This window comes from Mchenga conophoros, linkage group LG22, assembly GCF_057382185.1.
Source record: "Mchenga conophoros isolate Kocher_MC1m ecotype Shallow Benthic linkage group LG22, M_conophoros_male_GT1.1, whole genome shotgun sequence".
Lineage (NCBI taxonomy): Eukaryota > Metazoa > Chordata > Actinopteri > Cichliformes > Cichlidae > Mchenga > Mchenga conophoros.
In genome coordinates, this window is record NC_140546.1 from 33640566 (window position 1) to 33655985 (window position 15420).

Consider the following 15420-nt stretch of genomic DNA (forward strand, 5'->3'; position numbering starts at 1 on the left):
CTTACCACACGCTGTGTGTGGCTGGGATACTTTCAGAAAATTAAAAAAAAAACAACAACATCTTTCCAGCTAACAGTTATGGTGCCCTTGAAATCGTAAAAGGCCGTTCTGAGACAAATTAGCAGTTGCAGTCATTCCGCTGGAACCCCTGCTGTGCCAGTCAGCAGTGCTCCCCTCTGATTTAAGATTATGAGCCTTCAGTGCTCAGCCGCATTCACATGACAACTCTCTCCATTCACATGCTTTATGGAATCATCACTGTCGCCGCCCAGCAAATGAGTGCAGCAATAGTTAGGACAAATGCCACAGCAGAATGGCCCCGCGAAACAATACTTTTGAATATTTCATCACTCTGGAAAACCAGATTAAAGCCAGGGGGGGGGGGGAAATGACAGCACTTTCCCAAAGCTGTGTGGGTGTTGCAGGGCTGTACCTCGCAGGGAGGTACCGGGATTTAGCAGCAGAAGCGCAGAAGCGTTGCTGTGGCTGATGGGTTGTTTGTGTTGCAGGGTGCAGTTTCCTCAGCGCAGCGAGGTCTGGCTGCCAGAGAGGCTGCGGAGTGCACTGGCTGTGGCCTCTGCTGACTGGCTTTCCACACAGCATCTGTGGAGGCAGAGATAAGCGGTGACACACACACACGTGCACACAAAGTGCGCACACATTCTGTTCGAAGTCTGACGTCATGAGTGGATTTTGTGGGCCTGTGCGAGTGTGTGATGTTTTGTGGTTCATCTATTTTTAAGAGCCAGGGGCCATATGGGTGAGGTTCCAACAGGATCCTGGGGGCCAAAAGTTCAGAGAAAGACAGAGCGAGAGAGAGAAAGAGGATGAGTGGCAGCCTGTGTGGATGAAAGCGAAGGCAAGTGGATGAAAGGCGCTCAGGATGACAGTGAAAACTTGCATGAGCTATAACTCCAAACAGCCTCATATGCAGAACATCACAGCTGGTTATTTTCCATTTACTTCCATTGCATTTTCATAGGCTGCGGTCACAGAAAACAGATCACCATATTTATTATTAATCCAAACAGCTCCCTTCCTCCCACCGGGTCTTCTCGCCCTCAAAGCTGTGCAGCCCTCCCTTGCCTCGGAGTGCAGGCCAGCCTCCCTGCGAGGCACCTCCAGGTAATGGCCTGTGAAATGACTGGGCTTTTGTTGGTTGGGACATTCGCTGGAGGCCCGGGCAGCTTATTTATGGAGCTGCTGTGGTCTTTCTCCTGGCCTCGACACCTATAAATACACGGGGAAGGTTAGCTTGCTAAAACAAACAATGATGTGAGCCTAGGACGTCTGAAATAGAATATGCAATTCTGCAGCTTAGCCCTCTATAAAAAGAGCTGCAGTCTATCTTTAGGTGGGAGGGCAGGAAGATTTAGAACTGCGGTGCGAATGCTGTTTCAGCTCTAGGGATGACTTCAATACATAATGAGATGGTATTAGAGTTTAAGCTTTAATGACCTGAACCGTAGATGCAATGGACCTTCTACCCTACCAGTACAACAATGTGTACAGCGAAGTTTAAGGCAAGCGCCGTGTGAAAGCAGGGTTCATTTCCTGTTATAAAGATGCAGTGCAGCCAAAAGTCATATTTCTTGGAATTTTCTTGAAAATCAATTAGACACACCTGCAAATGTGCATAACTTATGCTAAGATTTTTTTCTTTTTAATTTAAATCTCCACCTAGCTTTCATGGCCTCGAAAAAATGTAACAGTCAAGTTGTATTTGGAAGAGACTGAGGTGTCAGTGAAGTAGGTGTTGGCAGCCGGGTTCCATATGTTAAACCTGGACAGGTTTCAGCACATATACACACACACTGACAGTGGTAGAAACGGTAGAGCTACATAATGGATATACAAGGGCCTCTTGTTAGTGTCTGCTTTTAGCCAAGCAGAGCTGAGCACACAGCAGACAGGACTGGAGAGCAGCCCAGACCTAGAGATGGCAAACGTGGTTAAACTGATAAAACTGTCATTACTATGTTGGAGGCAGCTGGGGAGGTGCAAGGGTGATAGAAAAGGAGTAAGAGAAAAATATGAGTAAGAGAGAACACATCCTGTCAGGGTTACTGGCTTGCAGGCTTTGGGTTTAGACCAATATCCTGGGCCGATATTGATCCATCAGATATCGTGGTTTTGATATTTTGTGGTCCCTCGCAGCCCACAGTTTGAAAATGTTCCCAAGAATTTCTATTGACTGACATGGTATTGATTTAAAAAAAATCTACAGCATGTAAATCAAAGAATCAAACACATAAATTGAGTCTGAATGATATAAACTAAAGTCAAAAGGGTCTTACAATCAGATTGTGAGTTCTGGATTTGATTATGATGAAAAATAAAAGAAATATACACTCAATGTCCACTTCATTAAATACATCCACTAAACTGCTCCTTGAATGCGAGTACTTAATTAGTCAATTACATGGCAGGAACTCAATGAACTTGGGCGTATAGACATGTTGAGACCAACTACTACAATTCACACTGAGAAATAATAGGGAAATAAGGTGATTTAAGTTAATTTGACTCCAGCGTAGTTGTTAGTCGAGCCGGTCTTGAGTACTCTTTCTTTTGCACAGTTTTTGAAGTACAACCATCTCTAAGGTTTACAAAGAATGGCCAAAGAAAGACAAAATATCCAGTGAGCAGCAGCTCTCTGAGCAAAACTTTCTTGTTGATGGCAGAGGCTCAGAGGGGAATGGCCACATTGCTTGGAGCCGATAGGAAAGTAACAGGAAAATAACCACTCGTTTTAACCAAGGTATGCAGAAGAGCATCTCATGCACAACACTCCTTATTATTATTATCCTTATTAACACGCCTTATTATTTCCTGTGTGGCCTTCTGCTGCTCTTAGCTGTTGGGTACCAGTCCTAGTAAGATGTACCTAAGAAGGTGGTTGGTTAGTGTATTTCTAAAATCATTATCATATGTGAAATATAAGATCACGATTCTGCTTCCGTTCTGTTGTTTTTGTCATGTTTTGCTGCTTCTGTGCGCAGGTATTACCCTGAATGCAAACAGACCGGAAGTGCAACAAGTGGTGCAACATAAATTATATAACCCCATGAAATTTTGGCCACTGAATGAATTAAAGTTATTTATCTTCTTAATATATATTTTCTATGGAAAAAGACAACTGGCCAGTTTTAAACTGAAACAGTAACCTGCAAAATACTGAATATTCAGGAAGTGAAAAGTGATCAGACATTGCATTGATTTAAGTTGTTTCTTTGAGATTGTGCTTATTTGCATTCACTCATTTGATTTATTTTTGGACAATTCCTTTGTTGAATAATTTGGACACAAATTTGATGCTGTACAAAACCAGCTGTTACTTTAGTGAAAACAAATTTATCCGATTTGCTTTTGTCTTCATTTATAATGAAGGAATTTGCAATTTCTCCATGTGGACAGGATTTAAGCATAATTCAGTAGCATTAAGTAGTAACTTATATTATCTTGTGTTTTTTTCACATATGGTTCGTTTACATTGTCTTCCAAACTGACATTTTTTCTTTTTGACAGTCCACATTTCCCACTAAATCAGTTTAACAATATTCAATTACTTTATTAAAGTTTTGTCTCTCACTTAATGAGTTTGCAATGACCAAAAAATATGACCAAACCAATGTCTCGCTCTGTGTTGGCATCAGTGTGGGAGCTGCTGATTGAGCCATATGAATTTCATTGGTTTAAATAGAGCTTTTCCTTTTCTGATGATCTGATTCTGCCTCACAGGTATTTTTTTTTCGCGCTGAACAAATGATGGTGTGAGTGAAAATAGTTACGTTTCTTGCTATCAGCACTTTAACTCCAAAAATATCAGTATCGGCCTTGAAAACCCATAAAGGTCAAACCCTAGCAGAGTTAGCTGCTGTAAAATCAAACATGCTGTTCAGCCGTGCTGAGAGAGGAAAAGGGGTGCAGTGCGAGGGAGGGAGGAGGATGGTTTGGAAGGTGTTATGTTGCAGTGTGGTGCCAGGGGAGCTGTGAGGCTTGGCAAAGAAGTGTGTGTTCACATCCCCAGTTTTCCTAGTGCTGCTGGAGAAAGGGGAGGGAAAGAGCATGAGGGGAAGAAGGGTGAGATAAATGGAAAGACAGTAGGCGGGGAGGCTACGGAGACATACGCCAGGGACAATTTACCCATCTATCACTCCCCAGCATTAATCAAAAGCTAAACGTGTGACTTGGTTGCGGAAAAATCCCCAGCACCTTTGGTTCATCATGTCAGTATGTGCGCACATCTCTAAAATGACAGCCCCTCAAAACATTTTCATCCCAGGTGTAAATAAACCACACTGATCTGTCCTGCTGGATTTACAACTCCGACTGACCAGATATGGCTGCAGGATATGAACATGTAAGATTTGAGTCTGCGCTGCTTTGCCCCAAGTGGCTGGCTAGCGAACGCTTGTAAAACATTCTCTCAGAATTACATGAGCATGCACATTTAGACAATAAAAGCACTGATACAGACCCTATCGCTTAGGTTACTGTATCAAAAACCCTCTGACAGTCTGACACATTTTATTTTAATACACTGAACATATAAATTGTACATAAAATGTGGACATAGCCACTGTGACCATCAACCATTGGTTAGTGATGTCCTATTATGAAGCTTCAAGCTGAACATTTTCTCCGTGCAGTCTTGGTTCCTTGAAACTGGACCCATCAAGCAATGATGGCGGTTGTACGCTGACTTTAGTTTGCTTTGTTGTCCTTGTCTTTAATGACCTGTAATTTTTTGGGTTATTAAGACAAAACAAACAAACTAGTGCTGTTAGCATTAATCTCATTAAAATGACGGCATAACTGCATTAACGCCGCAAATCTCCGTTAGTGAGTTAGCGCGGATCGCCCCGTGCATGGGGCTGGACGGCGCTAACGTGTTAACGAGCTAACCGCTCTAACACGTTGACGCCGTTAATGTCATTTTAACGACATTAACGCTGACAGCACTAAAACAAACAAACAACTTACTGGGAGAAAATTCTTTAAAAAAATTATCTGTACTTTAGTAGCATAGCTTCTGGGCTACTAAGCTAGCTTCTAAATTCTCCAATATGCTAACTGCTAGCTGCACAGTGGTGCACAAGTGGTATGATCAATAGGATGGTAGTGTTTATTTATATATACTGTTATGGTAAATAAGAAAGTATACCCAATTCAATTTTAAGGTCTTACCTATGAGAATATAACTTAAAAAAAACATCTGGTGCAAAGCAGGTACAGTGGGGCAAAAAAGTATTTAGTCAGCCACCGATTGTGCAAGTTCCCCCACCTAAAATGATGACAGAGATCAGTAATTTGCACCAGACGTACACTTCAACTGTGAGAGACAGAATGTGAAAAAAAAAATCCATGAATCCACATGGTAGGATCTGTAAAGAATTTATTTGTAAATCAGGGTGGAAAATAAGTATTTGGTCAATAACAAAAATACAACTCAATACTTTGTAACATAACCTTTGTTGGCAATAACAGAGGTCAAACGTTTACTATAGGTCTTTACCAGGTTTGCACACACAGTAGCTGGTATTTTGGCCCATTCCTCCATGCAGATCTTCTCGAGAGCAGTGATGTTTTGGGGCTGTCGCCGAGCAACACGGACTTTCAACTCCCGCCACAGATTTTCTATGGGGTTGAGGTCTGGAGACTGGCTAGGCCACTCCAGGACTTTCAAATGCTTCTTACGGAGCCACTCCTTTGTTGCCCGGGCGGTGTGTTTTGGATCATTGTCATGTTGGAAGACCCAGCCTCGTTTCATCTTCAAAGTTCTCACTGATGGAAGGAGGTTTTGGCTCAAAATCTCACGATACATGGCCCCATTCATTCTGTCCTTAACACGGATCAGTCGTCCTGTCCCCTTGGCAGAAAAACAGCCCCATAGCATGATGTTTCCACCCCCATGCTTCACAGTAGGTATGGTGTTCTTGGGATGCAACTCAGTATTCTTCTTCCTCCAAACACGACGAGTTGAGTTTATACCAAAAAGTTCTACTTTGGTTTCATCTGACCACATGACATTCTCCCAATCCTCTGCTGTATCATCCATGTGCTCTCTGGCAAACTTCAGACGGGCCTGGACATGCACTGGCTTCAGCAGCGGAACACGTCTGGCACTGCGGGATTTGATTCCCTGCCGTTGTAGTGTGTTACTGATGGTGACCTTTGTTACTTTGGTCCCAGCTCTCTGCAGGTCATTCACCAGGTCCCCCCGTGTGGTTCTGGGATCTTTGCTCACCGTTCTCATGATCATTTTGACCCCACGGGATGAGATCTTGCGTGGAGCCCCAGATCGAGGGAGATTATCAGTGGTCTTGTATGTCTTCCATTTTCTGATGATTGCTCCCACAGTTGATTTTTTCACACCAAGCTGCTTGCCTATTGTAGATTCACTCTTCCCAGTCTGGTGCAGGTCTACAATACTTTTCCTGGTGTCCTTCGAAAGCTCTTTGGTCTTGGCCATGGCGGAGTTTGGAGTCTGACTGTTTGAGGCTGTGGACAGGTGTCTTTTATACAGATGATGAGTTCAAACAGGTGCCATTCATACAGGTAACGAGTGGGGGACAGAAAAGCTTCTTACAGACGACGTTACAGGTCTGTGAGAGCCAGAGATTTTCCTGGTTTGAGGTGACCAAATACTTATTTTCCACCCTAATTTACGAATAAATTCTTTACAAATCCTACCATGTGGATTCATGGATTTTTTTTTCACATTCTGTCTCTCACAGTTGAAGTGTACCTCTGGTGCAAATTACTGACCTCTGTCATCATTTTAAGTGGGGGAACTTGCACAATCGGTGGCTGACTAAATACTTTTTTGCCCCACTGTAGGTAAACGCAGCCTGAGAATAACTACTGCGCCAGTGTTTATTCAAAAATAAGCCAAAATACAGAAACAATGAGTAAAAACTAAGTACAACCATACTTTTTTCACATAAATTAAGAGCGTAATTTAAATAAATTAAATGAAATGATCATCAGAAAGTGATAGGTAAAAGTAGTGCATTGTTTAATTGTGAGTTGTACTTAGCATTTCACACAGTACTTCAATATTTTGGCTGAGCTTCTATTAGATAAATAATGCCATGAAGTAATAAGGCATGTGTTTTGTTAAAATGAGGTTGTATTTAAATAATCTTAGAAATATAAAAAATTAAAACAAATTAAAAAACATTGAACGCATTAGAGCATTAGAAGTGAACAAGAGCATTTTTTTTAACCACAACCTTAAAAAAAGAAAAAAAAATCAGATATCTGCTTTGTGGATATGATAAAACTCTGTGGAAACAAAATCATTAAGTGATTATTCAGCACTTTTTATGCATTCATGCATCATTAATAACAGTAACACCTTTCAATGTATTCATATTTATGCTATATGTTATTAATATCGAAAATAATGACACACTGTAGCTACTTTAATCAATTGCTCTAAAATAACTGATTAAAATAATAAAAAAACAACCTTGTCTGTTTTGCATGGCAAGAATAGATACAGTCACAGCCATCTTGACATCTTTATATTTTGCTTCTAAGAAACTAGACGTTTTTGTAGTTTTTCTTTGATCGCTTTTTCACTTATTCTCAGAATGTAAAGGAATGTTTTCTTTTTGTTAAGCCACTTAACACTGACCTGAATGCTTCAAGCATAAAAGTGGCATCTACCACTAACATCTAACCAGTATTGTGTCTAGACATAACAGACAACTTAGCAAAAAACATTCTTAAATTGTGTCTTGTATCTTGTAGCAGTCTGTCTCACAAGCACATCCCATCTCTTTAGATGAATCTATGAAAAATATCATCAATGACAGTTTGACAGGCATGACTTGTATTTTTGATTCTCAGAGAGCTATTAGCCAAAAACCTGGCAAGTGGAGGAAAAAAGAAGTGGCAGTATCTGAAAGTCATGTCCTAAAGGACCCAAGAAATGCATTTGGCCCTTCAGCTGATCCATCTACTGTTCAGTGATGCCTCATCAGAAATGATCTGAGTGGAAGGTTGGCTGTCAAGAAGTCATTCTTAACGAAGTAAACAGCAAGCAAAGGCTGAAGTATGCAAAATTATCACAAGAACTGCTAACAGGTCTCATGGAGTGATGAATCTAGCCATCTGTGTCTACAGCCATCTGTAAAACATGATGGAGGCTCTGTTGTGGTTTGGATCTGCATTTTAACCAGTGTTGTTGGAAATCAAAACTGATGGACTTATGAACACAAAAAAGTACCATCACATTTTGATCCACTGTGCAATAAGATCTGGAAAGCATCTGATTGGCAATGACTTGAATTTTCAGCATGATATCGATCCAAAACACATGCTAATGCAGCAAAAGCATACCTTGATAGAAAAACACACAATACAACACTATCAGTCATGGATTGGCCTCCCCAGAGTTCATACCTCAACAATACCAAAGCAGTGTGAGATCATGTTGAAAGAGGATAGAATAAATGGCAGCCAATACCCAAAGATGAGCTTTGAATGTCCTTCAAGAAGCCTGGAGAACTATTTCTGAAGAGAGATTACAAGAAAGTTTGCCTAAGAGAGTTCAGACTGTGTTGAAAAATAAAAGTGGTCCTGTCAACTTATATATACTGAATTGTGCAGCATATACAAGATTTGCATGATATACTATATTGCCATGTTTGTTTGCAATCAGAGATGGGCAGTAACGCGTTACTTGTAACGCGTTACGTCTGTGAAGGTTCTCAGTCATCCAGGTCATCGTAGTCAAAGGAGCTTGCAAAGAAAAGCGTCTGGACTTCTTTAAGTTACTTGAAGAAGTCCAGACGCTTTTCTTTGCAAGCTCCTTTGTAATGCGTTACTGTAATCTGATTACTTTTTTCAAGTAATGAGTAAAGTAAGGGATTACTATTGCAAAAACGGTAATTAGATTACCGTTACTTTCCCGTAGGAACGCTGTGTTACTGCGTTACTAAAACCGTGATTTTTTTGCGAGAATGTCTCATGACAGTGACGTAAGCGAGTGCGCCGTTAGTGACAACAGCTGTGTGCAGATCAACAATGGATCACATATCGATTGTGGGAGAGAGTATGAGCGTACAGCGTTTAAAGCGTGGAAGTACTGACCTTACTTTGAGTTTGACTCCATAAAAAGTGACAAAAACATTAGCGTCCATCGTGCGTGGGAAGAAAACTTCTTTTTACAGCGAAAAAAACCCCCTAAACTTCCAAGCAAGCACCGAGTGCGCAACGACGTAATGGGAAACTCACAGAGAAACTCGCGGATTCTTCCACTGACCGCGGCACACCTGCACCAGGGTAAACCTCCGCCTGCCCCACTCCTGCTTTACAGGTGAAAATAGAGCAACAGGACCGCTGAGTCTTTGACTTTATTTTCTGCTGTGTTTTACTTGCATCTATTTGAAAGAGTGAGTGTAAACACAAAAAATATTTTATTTTATGTGCTGGAATGTGTAGAAAATAGGTTTAAATGTTAAACTAATTTATTCAAGTCAGAGAATGTTGCATATAATTACATTTTTGCTTGATGCATAAAGTTAAAAGATTAAAACTGATAAAACAAGTTAAAAAAAAAAGAGAGACTTTTCCATTTGATTACATTTTGTATGATGGATTATGTAGAAAAAGTAGAATTGGGCTGAAAGATCTATCGCTTTATCACCTCTTCAGGTTGTAAATCGTGTTTTTAAAAAGTAACTAAGTAACTAAGTAATTAATTACTTTTGAAAATAAGTAATCAGTAAAGTAACAGGATTACTTTTTTGGGGAAGTAATCAGTAATTAGTTACTGATTACCTTTTTCAAGTAACTTGACCAACACTGTTTGCAATACTCTCTATTACTTAAAAAAGTCATTTTTGAAAAACTGCAAGAAATCTGTAGATTATCAAGTGACTAACAGTCAGTGATTCTGTTACAACATCTTTCCTTCATTTAGCACATCAGAGAGAAATTAGACACATACTTAAAAGATTGGAGACCTGTGGAAGAACGATGTGTGGGAGTCTCTTTTTTGGCTCCATTGTTGCATAGCTTTAATAATTTGAAGTCTGACAAAATGCTACATTACTCAGCTCATGCTTTTGATTTATTGTGTCATCTTTGCATCAGTAGTTGCTTTTGAACAGAACAGTTACATTGCTACACCATACCGTAGGCATGATTACACTGACATTCAAGGCTCATTTGAACACTAGGTACATGTCTGTCACAATGCTTTGTGAAGCTCAATATTTTGCTTTAGGACCAAAAAAAAACCTTATTGTATTAAAGAAAATGAAATCAAGATGTGTTAAGATTAATATTTTTACAGTGTACTTGCCCATTAGCGCAAAGCATTCTGCAAGCAAACACACAGACGCACAAATACCGAAGCAGAAAGTAAAACAGACGCCCAGAGGCTCCCATTATACTGCAGAGTGAAGTCAGTTGAGGTCATTAGGATGATTTTATGAATACAAACTACTTTAAATGAAGTATTCATGAGGAGAGGCTGCACTCGGACCAGTGATTAGTGCAAGATCTCTTTGTTGGAACGTTTAATTAGTCTCCCACCTAGCGCGGATACCTAATGCTGCTTTTTAAACACAAAAGAAATAAAAGGCATTGATCGAATGCAATCAATAGAATGTTGCCTCTGGGACTGTAGTGTTTGAACATTTGTTGCTCTAAAGTGCTGTTCTTCCCCTTGCCCCCCTCTCCTGTGTGATACTCATAGAGGGTAAGGGGTGAGTTTAGGTGAGAAGGGGAAATCAGTGTGATGACACAAGAGTGAAACTGAATGTGTTGGTGTGGAGGTCCGCCGCGCTGTGGTTTGGGATTGCTGCTGATGTAAAGTGTGATCTGTCTGTCACTTTGACTCACTGTCAGCAGTGTTTACCCCCGTTAGATGCCTCACCTGCTGCTGGGATGTGTCCCACAGCATGGTGAGAAGTGCCACAGACAGCTTGTGTCATCATATCCAGGGCTTGCCCTATTGGCTGCAATCAACAGGCTACGCCCCCCTTTTACATTAGAAACCAAAATACAGCAATTATTCTGCTAGGTGCCAGTGGGTGTGCATGCACTTTACCCCCCCAGAATGAAACAACTCTTTTGCCTTGCCGCAGCTGTACGCATGAAATGATGTCTCCCAGTTTAAATTTCCTCATGGAAGCACAGTCAATGTTTGGGTAAAACAGGTTTGACAATGTAGATGACAATACAGTGATTTTCTGAATACATTTTGTGAAAAAAAAGAAAGTATTTGTTGCACTTTTTTTAAGTGCATAAATTACGGACACCAACTGCTTTATTTTAAAGAAAAAAAAGTGGTGTCAAAGTAATGACATCATGCTAAACAGTGTTTTTTAATTTGCGCACAGAGGCCCATCTGTAAAACTGGGATCACATACACACACAGACACACAAACCCATAGTTAATTTAATACATCTCACTGAATCATCACAACAGCCAAGTGCAGAAACCTGGTCACGTAGTAAGTGGTGACATATGGCGAGGGGAAGTAAACAGTTTCCATTTGGTGAAACTTAAGTCTAGTTTTTTTTTTTTTAAATCCTAGAATAATTTTCACATTTGAACACACTTTGTTTAAACACAGTTATATAGTAAATTATTTATGGCTCTCTTATTCTGGAATTACTGCATTTGGTTGGAACAGGAATGTTAGGTATTAGAGTGCCACATGACCTAAAATCACAACATTTCAGATTTGTTTGGTGGATATAAAGAATATGTGTAGCAAAGGAAATAGAAAGGAATTCAGGTCCTGATGTTTGCATCTGTATATTCCATTTTCTTGAGGTTGAGCTTAACCATGGTTAGGCAGATGACTGCCTCTCCCTGAGCCTACTTCTTCCAGAAGTTTCTTCCTGTTTTACTTGCTCCCTTCTGGATTTCCTAGTTGTTGTTTTTTTTGCATATTTAACACAAGTAAACACAAAATTCAGTTTTTAAATAATGATTTTATTGATTTAGGGAGAGAAGTTATCCGAACCTACCTGGTCATGTGTACAAAAGTAATTACCCATCTTGTTAAATCATAAATTAACGGTGATTAACCACATTTTTTGGAAAGCTGAGTTCAGTTTAACTAAACACACTCAGGCCTGATTACTGGCAGACCTGTTAAATCAACAAATTACTTAAATAGAACCTGTCTGATGAAGTGAAGCAGGCTGATGTGTTGAAATAGCAACACATCATGCCACAATCTAAAGAAACAACTGAGAAACAAAGTCATTGACATCAATCAGTCTGGAAAGGGTTACAAAGCCATTTCTAAGGCTTTGGGACTCCAGTGAACCACAGTGACAGCCATTATACTCAAATGGAGAAAACTTGGAACAGTGGTGAACCTTCCCAGGAGTGACCAGCCTGCCAAAATCACCCAAAAAGCACAGCGATGACTCATCCAGGAGGTCACAAAAGAACCCAGAACAACATTAAAGCACTACAGGCCTCACTTGCCTCAGTTAAGGTCAGAGTTCATGATTCAACAATAAGAAAGAGACTGGGCATCCATGGGAGAGCTCAACGAGAAAACCACTGCGGACCACAAAGAACACAAATGTTCGTCTCACATTTACCAGAAAATCATCCTGATGATCAACAAGACATTCAGGAAACTATTCTGTGGACTGATGTGACAAAAGTTGAACTTTTTGGAAGGTGTATGTACCGCCACATCTGGTATAAAGCTAACACAGCATTTCATAAAAGGAATATCATGCCAAGAGTAAAATATGGTGGAGGTAGTGTGATGGTACTGTTTTGCTGCCTCAGAAAGACTTGCTGTGGTAAATGGAGCGATGAATTCTGCTGTCTAACAAACCACCCTGAAGGAGAATGTCCAGTCATTTGTTCGATACCTCAAGCTGAAGCACACTTGGGTTCTGCAGCAAAAGAATGATCCAAACCACACCAAGTACACCTCTGAATCGCTTAAAAAAACTCCAAAATGAATACTTTGGAGTGGCCATGTTAAAGTCCTGACCTGAATCCGATTGAGATGCTGTGACATGACCTTAAAAAAGCAGTTCATGCTCAAAAAATCTCCAGTGGGGCTGAATTACAACAATTATGCAAAGATGAGTGGGCCAAAATTCCTCCACCAAATACTAACAATTTTGTCAACGCTGCTGAACTGTCACAGACACTCAGGAAGTGACCTTTACTCTGAGTGTATTTGACAATAATGACACAGACTCACGTGTGGAGCCATGGGTATAATGTTTAAATATACTGGGGAAGCTTAAATTTTTCCAAGTGTGCATGGTTAATTTTATGAAGGGGCATATTTTAACCAAAACCTAAACATAAGCAGCCACTTATTTCAGTCACTTCTAGCTGACACACCTGTAACCTTTTAACCACAACAACAGATGCGCCAAGGCACCAACACCATAAGACACCTTGTGCACATCTGTGTGAAAGCAGCGTTATCTGACAGAACGTGACATTCGTTGCTTTGTTCTAGATAGATTTAGGCCCCAAAGTTGATTTAAGAGAACTTAAACGGTACTGCCAAATCTGACCTCCAAACTCAAGCCGAGACTCAAGGCTATATTTTTGTTATTTCTTCTTTAAATTCAAAGTTATATACTTGCTTAGGAAATATTTTCTGCATGCCAGTCCCCCACAGTCTCTCCACACATTTCCTGCCTATCTAAAGGCCTCCATAGATGTTCTTCATAAACGGTTTGACAACGTTAGCGAGCCAAATCAAATATGGCACTGTGGACCAACAGAATGAAACATATTAGATGTATTCATTTCAGTCAGTACTAACTACAATCAGTTACTGGCCTGGAACTGTGAAGTATGTTAAAGCTTTTATTAGCTTTCTTACCAGTAGTGGATTAAGTAAGTGTCTTGAGGCGACTGTTGTTGTGATTTGGCGCGATATAAATAAAATTGAATTGAATTGAAGTAAAGTCAAGACATGACACATGGCAGTAACTGTACAACACAAAACTTTGTACAGGTGTGCCAGCCTTCAAGTTAAAACCTACAACAATTAAACACCTTTTACTTGCTAAACCTATGAAAGCAAAGTAAACAAACAAGTAAAAATTACATGAAGCAAAAAAGTATTAAGCCAAAAAAAGAAAAGAAAAGGAAAATATGGAGGTCCAAACAGGAAGCAGATTATAGTCACCTGACTAATGATCCTTATGGGGATTTTGCAGGTCTTTAAAACACTGAGGTGGTTGATGTGTGATGGCACAAATACCCAGATGCACTGAGAGGTCAAACACACTGCAACTTAAGAAAATGCCAGCAAATAGAAAAATGCTTCAAAAGTACACAAAACCCAACAGGAGATTAGTACAACACAATGAAAATGGGGAAAATGCCATAAAAGCTAAAAAAACAAACACAGACAATAAAAATAGAAAAGCAAAATCTCACGCAATACAACAAAGTTATAGGAGGCAATAATGTGACAGATCGGCTGACAAAGTGAGAAGCTAACATGAAATGGCTAATAGTGAACCTGTATTAACAATCTTCGATGAATGATGTGATTACCTGCAACAACACAGATGAATCCTCTGCTTCTTCTGAGTGTATCTCACTGCAATCCTTTGCATGTTTTGCTTGTGTTTTGCAGCATTTTTCTGTTTTCTTGTGCTTTCTCAAGTTGCAGTGCATTTGACCGCTCAGGGCCACCGTCCAAAAAGGCACCCGACTAATCAGCAATACGCAACTCCCCCTGGGGATGAGGATGAATTGGCCTTGTGAATATCAGCAGGGATTTGAAGAAGCCCTCTTCTTTTTGGATTGGTTTGCTATATTTTACACATTACTGACTGTTAAAATGCCAAGCTAATGCAACAGGCAGTTTTTTTTGGTTTGCTTTCTGCTTTGCGTAACACACGGGGGCGGGGGGCATCAAGATAACGGCTTCAAACTCTGCCCTCAATCGTAGCTCACCAACGTAGCCACAACTACCTGTAACTTTACTTTATGTTGTTGCACAACACTTGACACTAATTCTCTTGCCCAAATTCTTAACTTTCAAACAGAATTTACTCCTGCAGCGATGCCCACCCCCACCCCGGAGAGCTCTGTAGACCAGTCTGACAAAAGTTCTGCTTGTTGTCTGATGCCGATTTGACTGCTTTTGGCAAAGCGCTCCTCTCCTAATGATGATGTTTTACAATTAGCTGTGAAAACTGTGCAAATGTTTTCCCTCTTCTTGGCAACTGTTCTCCTTGGCAAAAAGCACTATGCTTAGAGAGTGCATGTTCTTGGCCAAATCAACATTTATGATAGACTATCCCAGATGGGATGTTGCAGATGGTCGCATGATCTGGCCTCTTCTGGGACAGTTTCAGGGCCTACCCAAACAGTGTGCAATAATTTGTGGGAAAAAAACAGAAATAAGACGTCCAGGAAAGTGTGTGCGTGTTGCA